Raw genomic sequence first — 10,734 nt, 5'->3', positions numbered from 1 at the left:
GCGCGCCACCCGAGCGGCAACGGCGGGCGCTCTTGATCTGCCAGCTCTCCTCCTGTCGGTGGCGCGCGGGGCTTTTTCGTACCGCGCAGCCTCATCCTGCAGCCCCCTGCCGCCGACCACCACTGCCCCTCGCATCCGCAACGAGTTAAATACCAGGCTACCGGACTGAGACGGTCCCGTTGTGTAATCATTGCTTGCTTGTCGTTGTGTTGCATGAGTTGACGGTATATTTAGGTTAAGTATTACGTTTCTGATGAAGTTGAGTGAACAGCTGTGTGGTTGATATCGTACGAATGTAGTCAGGTTGCAGTCATGTTTTGATATTGTATTCACACTACTGTTGTGACTGTACCGTATCAAACAACACGCCGCTTGTTGGAACCGCCTGTGAATACAACAAACAGACCATGTGGCCAAAATGTTTAAATTTATATTGGCTACGTTCTTTAACCATTAAGAGGACCTCGACGTTTTGGGATCAAATCAAACTTTCGCACTGCACGGAAAAAATGCTTTGCCGTCTGCGGCAGAGGATGCGATCAGTTAATAGTACGCAATCTCAGGCATTTAAGTCAAACTTATCTTGTAGGCTGGTCATTTATCACTTTGTTATATTGGTGAAGAACTAGCCCTCTTGAAATAAAACTGGCTTACATAATATGGCATACATTCATCAAACAGATTTTTACGAGCACCTCAGGCGTGCATTATCATCCTTTTCACCACAGTTACGACAAGTTTATCCTTTCCCGTATTTTAACAGCGCATTGTTACGTATACAATTGAAGCAATTTACTTTTAGCCACATCCCATACAAGTATGGCCGATTGTATTGGTTGGTTTTATGATAAAGTTGAATTGAAAAATGTGGCACGACGCCGAATTCATACCCAACTTTCCGCACGCCTCCCGCGAGTCATGAAAAATCGCCACTTGAATAAAACAGAACTGTACAACACGGGGGCGCCGTGGTCTGTGTCCAAGGACCAAAATAACATTGGAGCAGGTTGTGCTATTTGGCCGAATAGCTTGGCCCCAACCCCCGCAACTGGATCCGATAATGTAGCCGGATATTTACCACCACATAGACACGACACATGTATGTTTGTCATATAGAACAGCGCACCTAGCAACGCTAGACCGTGTCTCCGCTCATAAGGTCATGTTTACTCTCACAGCCAGATAAGAACTGTAACTGGAGAGCGAATAGATAATAAAATAAACTTAGCACATCTAGGGTCGGAAGACGCACAAAGATTTCAGATGAATTCCCAGCCTCATGTCGCCATAACTAGCTCAAACTTATAACTATAACCATACTACACTACAACTAGCCCCAGGCCCAAATGCCTGTGACATTTGTCACAAAACGCTGTACGTGATCTAGGCATGCCATCAGCGGCTCGCTCTGGACTTCCTCTCGTTGGAACGCTTGATGCAGAACGATTGCAAACGCGCATATTTCAGAGCCTATATTTTTCTTGACCATGAGAGCAACAGAGCCATTGGGGTGGCGACATTTGCGTGACGTTTCTATGACGTCAAGCATGTCTGTTTGGAGCTACCCCGCTTGGAAATATCCGTTCTAATGCATTGTTAATCTTGCGTATATGGGTCCCGACATCGACTTCCCCACTTTGTTATGTTTAGGTGCCATTTTCATGAGGATATGTTACACTGACGTCTGTGTTACTTTTGTCGTGCCGTGCAGCAAAAGACAACTTAGCGATTCATAAGGCACGTTTCCTTTTTGTACCCGTCTGCCCTTCATGATGCAATAGTTTTGCCACGCTGTGGTTTAACATGGGTCCTGAGGGAGAATGACACTACAAAGTGATATTATCAATGAGAGATCACTTTAGACCAAAGCGTTACCGCGCTGTCGGCTGGTCAAAAAAGTGCTAAAAATCCCTCCGCTCTGCATCTGCTATGGTCAGAATGATCTGCAGAATTAGAGAAGGTAACAGAGAAATGCAATTTTATGCCGGTTGATTCCATGCCACGTCATAAGTTTTTTTTGTTTGCTGGGCGCAGGTTTCAGACCACCACTCCCTCCCCCCCTTCCCCCTACCGCCATCTTCTTCCACGTTCTTTAACTGGGCTCAGTGCCTACTTTTTGAATCTTGGTTCACAGCCCGTTCTATGATTAAAATAAAAACAAGATTTGCTTACAATATTCAGTAATCTCAAACATGTGCGCTGGAGGGCCTTGGAAAATTACAGTCCCTGAAGGAAAAAGGAAGGAGGTACGAAGCTCCTTAGTATCTGATACATTAGAAGTCTTGGAAATACAAAATTGGCGGGGGAGGAGGGTGCAAGGAGCTCCGTTATGTTCATATTTCGTGACCCTTAATCAAAGCTTTGTAGGTTGAACTAGGTTTGGAAGTAGTCAACTGCGTCTTACCGTCGATTTCGACACACCTCTTGTTTCCTTTTGCACGTACCTGTTAATTATAAATAAATGACTTCCACAGACTTCACAGATGAATGTATTTTTCTGGGCCAAATTTTTGTTTGCATCTCTGAGCAGACATGCGATCAAATCCGCAGTTTTTGAGTATGGAGAAGCCTTCCAAAGTCGAATGACAGGTTTCACCCCCATCCCCCACCCCCCGCCCGGATGAATGCAAATTGCAACATAACAGGTAATGGGGTAGCAGTCAAAATGCCACCTAAGACAAGGGCTTTGCCACGGGACAAAAGGTGAGGGGGGGGGCGTAAATTAAGACCTTCTAAGCATTGCCTCCATTGCTTCGCTCATACGCGTTATGTCAGCCTGCAACAGCTGGACGTCGTCACATTAACCGAAGCAAAAGTACCGCTTTGTGCGACGGACTTCGCCACCGAACAGCAGCAAGACCCGACAATAACCAAACTCGAGCGACGTCACCATGTGACCTTTGCCCCCTATCGGCTCGGCGCGCCGGCCGGATGACCTTTGACCTGAACGAATCCTCGCGGCGCGTGGCCCCGGCTGTCGGCGTCTCTGAGAGTTGGCCGGCGGGCACGCGCCGCCGTCGGCGCCTATTGACCGGGCGGCGGCCGCCATCGGCTGCCGCTGCACTGAACGCTACACTGAATACGGTCCGATTGACACAGCATTAGAGACCATCAGCGCAGCACTCCGGGCATCATGAAAGCGGCGTACAACCCTTTTAAATCCGCCTTTCAGCGGCTAAAAGTGTCGCCTGGATGTGACGTTTGGTATTTTGTTCTGTGTGCTTTCTCCGCGATGAAGCGCCGCACAATGTTGGCGCCGCCGACAAAGGACGACGAAATTTACATAAAACTCTCGAAAACCGCATTCAGAACGCAAAATACAGCCAAAATCAATTTAAACTTGACTGAATGGAGGGCAGCGTCTAAGCCAAATACGATTTTTAATAAGAGAGGAAGATCCACTGAAGGATTTTGTCACGCAAGTAAGTTATAATGAAGAACGCTTCCAAATCATTGTGACTTCAGACTCCGAGGGGAAACCATTTCTTCAGAGTTGAATTAGAAAGTTTTCGAATGTCATTTTTGCATAATGCTGCACTTAGGAATGCAATTTCAACTCTTTAATGGGAAAAGATGAGAAAAAGAAAAGCTATCAAGCCGTTGAATGGACAAACTCTTCTGAAACTTGTTGTGCTTTGCAGATAAAAGGGAGCCATATTGAATTGTAAAGTAGTGAGTGATAAAAGAAAGAGTTTTTGTCAGGTGTTCTCAGCGAAATGAATGCGTCACTGATCAATGCGACTGAATCCAGACCCTGCTCTATTTGCTCGGGAAGCTCAGTGGGATTCACAGTCATGTTGCGATTTCCTTTACTCGACGCCCCTCGATCCACAGCATGAAGAAAACTCCACCACGCCTCTAAGCTCACAATGGTTAAAAAGCCTGTGAGCGATGTACGCTGACTTTGCATCAGACAACTTTGAAAGAGTTCGTTTCTGGTTCGGTGACCCTTATTGCTTGGCCCTCAACAAACCCATCTTAAGCATAAAGTTAACCCTGAATGGATGACTACCAAAGGCGCGGGCAGTGCAAATACTCCCACATCGGTTTTGTCGTGGATAAAGTAATATAAAGTTCATCAACTTAATCGCCGGGCTGTAAATTGAGCCAATGGTTTACCCATCAAGACCACGAATGTGATCACATTTTTTCATCTGCTGATCCAGACGAACATCTTGGCACAATGCGACACCAGACGAATAAGAATCCCAGCCCCTGAATATTGCATTCCAGGCATATCTCTGCCACCATACAGCGCGCATTGGTGTCGTTTACAGAGACCGAATCACCTTCCTCCCGCCGTGTCCGTTTTCGGGCTCCGATTGTCTGTCGATGCGTGCCCGCCCAATAACAGATGGAATCATCTGACCGATGAAAGACTCCCCCGCACCCAATCTGAGATAAACCGCGTCCAGCGCGCGGCGCCGGCGCGCACCGCCCCGGTGCGCCGGCCGGAACGCTGACAGCGCGCCAGGCAATGAACCGACGCCCGCAATGGGTATTCCATTACGCCCCCGGCGGCGGCAGCGGCGGCCGGCCCCCGCGCCGGCCGAATTACACACAACCGGCACCGACATTGTCACCGCGAATAATATCCATAATCTGGCCGCACTCGGCGCCTCTCTGGACACGACAAAGGGCCGATTACTGCGGCGCGCGCCGCCGCCGGCGCACCATATTGACGGGGCGATCACGGCGCGCCGCGGCCGTCAACAAAGCGGCCGTCGGCCCGATTGTTATTCATGATTGTCTCACGCTATGAAGTGTGTGCACTCTATGACCGGTGAGGGGGCGCATTGTCGCCAGAGAGGGTGGGCGGCTTTGTCGCAGCCGCGCCGGCCAGCCGCCCTTTGTCGCGCCGTGATCGCCGCGTCTGTGTCAACTCGACGGCACAATTGCGGCGCGATCGGCTGCGCCGCGCCGCCCGGCCTGCCGTGCAAGGGCGGGTCGACCGGCGCCAGGGCCGGCCGCGACCGCCGGTCACGCCGCGTCGATGCGTCCAGCGACAAAGCGTCGTTTTGTGATCGATGACTCACCGGGTTCGTCGCGCCGCGCCGAGAGCGCGCGAGCCGCTTTTGAAGAGCGGCAACAGCGGCGGCCGCCGGCGCGCTCGCCTAATTAATGGCGCGCCGATCAGTTTTGCAGCCGGCGAGGCACGCACTCTCATGCCAAATGGCTCGAGGCGTGTCATCACCGCTCGCCGGGGAAGGGGGGGGGGGGCAACCCCAGCTAGAAGAGCGGGCGGCCGCTGCGAGGAGCTTGGAAAATGCTCCACAGTCCGTACACTAGCAACGCCGCGCTCCTGGAAAAGTAAGACTGGTTGAGACTAGAGACGCAACCTTCTAAAAAAAATTGTCAGCCCGCATCCCAGCTCGCCCCGCCCAGCTGGTGATCCAGCCCGCAAAAGCCTACTATGCTACAAGGCTCACCAGCCATTAACCTGCCAGAATTACGTGATTGCAATATGTATTTTACCTTTTCACCATACTTGAAGCCCTACGCATTAAAATGTGCATAAAATGACATGTCAGTGTTACCTAACATGTAACATTGTTTGGCTAACACCAGTGATGTTGCTTAGAGTGGAGCTATGGCTGAGAGAGTACCTGGACAATGAAATTTTGAACACACCGATGTAGATCTTAAACACGGTGATGGCAGTTTTGAACTGCAAATGAGAAGGAAAAGGGTAGAAACAGAATTTGTATATCACTAAAATATATCGAGGACTTCACCCTCATAGATCATCTCGATTGACTAAAGGCCATTTCTTCTCAAATTGCATACATCAGGTGATGGATTTGCCGACAAAACCTTGTCCCCTGTTTATTTGCTTCGACAACAGCTTCAATGACTGTTGCGCATTTGATACAACAGGGGAAGGCTCATACCTTTTCATTCATTTCATTGATCATGGATATTGATTATGATTTGTAAAGGTATGGCTTGTCTGTAAACCAAGAAAGCTATTAAGGACCCGTCCAATTGCCGCTCAATGAAATCAGACTATATTTTTGAAAACTTGGCTTGTCATTCTTGAGTTTTTCAGTGACATATGCGCTTAAAACCGCTGTCACTGGTGCTATGGCTGCCAAAAAGAATGATGGCTGTCATTCTTGAGTTTTTTAGTGACATATTCGCTTAAAACTATTGTTACTGGTGCTAGGCTTTAAAAAAACATGAAAGAAAGACTGTTTTTTATTTGTTTTGCGTTTCATAGCACACCATAGTTTTTGGATGATTTTTAAACTTGCAGAAAAACAAAAACGCTGCCTGCTAATATGTTTGAACCCGGAAAAACGTGCCAAGTCTGGCCCATAACCAAACCAAAAGCCCGGGGGTTCTTGCGGGTCAAATATTGGCGGGCTGGTGGGTTGAAAAGCCGCGTCTCCAGCTAAGGCGCTTTCAATGAGGCTTCCCTTTAAACACTCCCATTGATAGTGAAGACGTCAAATTAGGCGTACCATTGACACCACAGAAAGCCAAGGCGGCTAGATTAGCTGTATGGTTGCGTGCCGTTTGGAGATCAACGTTATGCTAAATACAAGTTTCGCTTAATCGTAGTTTTATTTTACTTTAAGCGAAGCTTTTGATATTTGTGAACAGCATATGCTCCCGCGGATTGTGTCTGAAATGTAACTTGGATGAGGCGGAAAATTAACATGTTTTACACTGGTGTAACATGAAATATCCCGCTGCGTCTTCCCATTCGAAATAATTCTCAGATTTCCAGATGAGGACTTATTCGTTTCTTATCAGGCGGAGCATTGTTCTCTTTTCTCTCTCACACCCTCTCTCTCTCCCTCCCTCTTTCTCTCTCTCTCCCTCTCTATCTCTCTCTCCTCTCACCTCTCTCTCTCTCTCTTGCTCTCTCTCTTTCCTCCGTTCTTCTCTGCTCATACCTGCCTTGCTCTCTCTCCCAGTCTTTCTACATCGGCTGTGCGAACGCCATCGCGGTAGTGCGGCAAAATTGTCTAATCACACTGAAAAATAGACTCCAGCATCCTCAGCCGTCCAAAGGCAGGCCGTGGACACAACAGTTCTTCACCAGCCGTGCCCAGGCCGTCGCTCGGTTCGTGTCCCTGGTAGCAAGCAACATTTCAATGGCGTTCTGAAGGTGAGAATGTGTGTGTGTGCGTGTGGGTGTGGGTGTGGGTGTGGGTGTGGGTGTGGGTGTGGGTGTGGGTGTGGGTGTGGGTGTGGGTGTGGGTGTGGGTGTGGGTGTGGGTGTGGGTGTGGGTGTGGGTGTGGGTGTGGGTGTGGGTGTTTGTGTGTGTAGGTGTGCGTGTTTGTGTGTTTGTGTAAATAAAGGCCGTTCAACAATTGTGAACTTGGCCTGGTGAGGACGCTTGTTGATTTCATCTTTGTGCGGGGTTGGGTGTTCGGTTCGGGCAATCGTAACGACATAACTATGCCCACACATAGTAATGCTCTACATACGAAGTTATGTCTTCGTAACTGGATGATTTCCTTTCACGCTTTCCAAATATTTTGGTCCGTTTTATCTTGGAAACTGGCTCATATGTGTCCTATATGATTAAAATGTGTGTCACGATGCATTCCGAAATACGGGTTTCGCATAATGCATAGCTTGAATACATAACAGCTATGGCTGCAACGTCAGCAACAGACCGTAACACACCAAAAGCAAATTATACCCCGTCGCATTCGCAAGTAACACATGTCTGTAGACCGGAGGGCAGCACAGTTGGGCACCGAGAGCCTCAGGGAGGACAGCACAGTTGGGCGCCGAGAGCCTCAGGGAGGACAGCACAGTTGGGCGCCGAGAGCCTCAGGGAGGACAGCACAGTTGGGCGCCGAGAGCCTCAGGGAGGACAACACAGTTGAGCGCCGAGAGTCTCAGGGAGGACAGCATACTTGAGCGCCGAGAGCCTCTGGGAGGACAGCACAGTTGAGCGCCGAGAGCCTCAGGGAGGACAGCACAGTTAAGCGCCGAGAGCCTCAGGGAGGACAGCATAGTTGAGAGCCGAGAGCCTCAGGGAGGACAGCTTCCTGCGGACTCGTAGAAGTGCCCCTAACAGCGTGGCGGTGGTGTACCTGCACATTACACCCGCACGGAGGAAGCGCGGGTTGTTGTGCGTCAGCCCTGGCACTGCAGGTCGCCACAAACCTGGATGTGCATTCTGTTTCTAGGCTGTTCCGCAATGGTCGCGCGGCAGAAATGCAACGCCAGTGAGACGGTAGCACCATTCGAAATAACCAATGTTACTAGTTCGTTACCAACTTGTTCGTTAGTTATTTTGTGCGGTGTAAGGCAACGCAACGGTCTCTGGTTTTCTGCCGGGGCGATGACAATCACACTGACATGTGTGTATCGGAGATCCGACCTTGGCAATGAATGCTTCGGGAACACATCTCAGTCTCATCCTGGTACGCATCCTTTGGATAAACTCCGCTCCAAAAGTGTGAACAGTCTGCAAAGGAAGACAAACCTAGCACGTATCGTAACCCCTATAGGCGCAGTTGGAGTGTGCAGTGGTTTTTCTGGCCGCGAGTAACACAAATAGCTCGCAGTTCCACCAATCAGCCCAGCTTTGCAGACAACAGGTGACCGGCTGTCGCCAGCCGTCTTTATCCCAGTAGCCTCGGCCATCCCCGTTTCTCGTCGGCAGACGCTATGGCCGCCTGCTCCCCGTCCCCGGCTGTCCGCTCCGGCACGGCGGCGGGGCCTGCTGGCCGCCATGACAACGCGCTTCCCCGCCTGCCGGCCGGCGCCTCCCCGGACCCGGCACAGGCATACGTGACGACGTGCTTCCCTGTCCGCCGGCCGGCGCCTCCCCGGGCCCATGACCTGGTGCCGCCCCTGATCGGGTCTGCGCCGCCCGGTCGCACGCGTCCCTCGTCTGTAACGCCGTCCGGGTCACCCCGGCCGAGGTCAGACGACGGTCTGACGTCATGTCGCCGGGCTCCTGGCGCCTTGCTGACGTCATCGGTCGGCTTCGTCTCTGATCCCTTCCCCAAACAAGTGTCAGCATTCTTCGCGTGGTGCAGCGTCACTGCTCAGTACTGGTGTCGGTTGGTTACATGTTGTTTAGAGCACGATTTGACCAAGGTTGATTCGGGTCTTGGCTTGAGTCGACCGCATTGACGTGCTAGTCAACATTTCAGCCCAGCAACGAAACGATAGCGAAATATGTAGTGATTCGCTAGAAATTAACGTCTTGGATAAGGGAGGTCGAAATGTTACAACAGAAAATATTGAAAGTTCGGTAAAATTTTGGTCGGACAAGTTACATTTCAGCGTTAAACATAATTTCCATCAGCGCACCATCGTTTTTTCACCAAGGTGTTTGGTCTCTTCCATGATACCGCACCCAATTATAGACAGCGTAAGTGTATTCCGCATTATAAAAATGATCACAGTTGGCATTCGGTCGGCATTTGTTCGACAGGTTTCCACAGAACCGCACCAACCACCGCCCACGGCAGTGACTGGCTCGCCATCTGACAGCCCATCCCAACGGAACAAAATCGGATTAGCATTAACAACAAAACCATGAAGAGTTGGACTAGTATTATACTTTAACATATTTAAGAACTATATCGGATGAACATTGACATCTGTAATGACAGTGAACGGTGCAAATGGGCCAGCCATCAAACTCGTGTGTAAACCTTGATTTTATCAAACTTTTGAATGCAGTGAATGATTGTGCAGGCGAAAATTTCGAAAATTGTTACGATTGTGAGCATCCACGATTTATGACCACACACGCACAGGTTTTCATTCTAGCTCTTCGCCTTTGACAGGGCTCAGCAGCCGTAAATATTTCAGTTTTCACTTCAAGTCTAGAACATTGTTGACCACAAATGGACAGTGGTTGAATCACGGACTCAAAATGAACCCACGCAATGAATTGTAGAATAAAGCGTGCATCCGTGGAGTGACTTCATGTTGAGCTGCTTGTCAACAGCTTCCACCTGGCGTAAAACTACGTCACTGTGAACTCAATTCAACCTTCCCATGACATGCACTGTCATTCAAAAGGGTGCGACAACAAAGCACACCCAGCACAAGTCGCAAAGCTTATGATACAGTGTGTCCAGCATCACGGGAGGCCAGCCGAGCGGGTTCCGCGGCCGAGCTCGGTCGCAGCCTGCCAGCCTGGAGCGGCGCCGAGGCGTCCACCCGCCTGGTGCGGCAGCCTCGGCGCCGACCGCCGCGGGACTGTCGCCGCCCGTGATCAATCAAAGCGAGTGCAGAAGCGGCGCCACAATGCCGCGAGTCGGCCGCAAACACATGTGTGTCGAGGCGTCCCGTCAGCCGAATCGCCCCGGCACAGGGCGGCGCCGCGAGCGGCAATTTTCGCGGCCACATGTGCGCGCCCGGCGCCGGTGCCGCCCCGACAACAATGCTCGCAACGGTCCCGTCGCGGCCGCGACAAAAGCGGTGTTTCCTCGACCCTGGCCGAGCGTTTCGGCCGACATGCGACGGCGGCCGGGGCCGGTGGCGAGCTGTCGGCCGCCGCCGCCGCCGCCGCGACGCCGCTGCCATTTTCCCCGCGCCTTATCTCCGTTCGCATCGGAGCGGCAGCCGCACAATGCGGAGGTCAGCGGCGAAGTTAATCACCTTGAAACAATGACAGCCAATGATTCGGTGGGGCGTGCGGCCGCTTGTGCCGGCGCCGCCGATTGGCGGAGACGGCGCGAGGCCCCGCCCCCTGGACCGGCGCCGGCCGGCCGGCCGCCGCCGCCGCTAGTCGGCGCCCGGCA

Source organism: Pollicipes pollicipes, unplaced genomic scaffold, assembly GCF_011947565.3.
Source record: "Pollicipes pollicipes isolate AB1234 unplaced genomic scaffold, Ppol_2.1 Scaffold_4295;HRSCAF=5057_pilon_pilon_pilon, whole genome shotgun sequence".
NCBI lineage: Eukaryota > Metazoa > Arthropoda > Thecostraca > Pollicipedomorpha > Pollicipedidae > Pollicipes > Pollicipes pollicipes.
The sequence above is the reverse complement of the archived record's forward strand: the minus strand, read 5'-3'. Positions refer to the sequence as shown.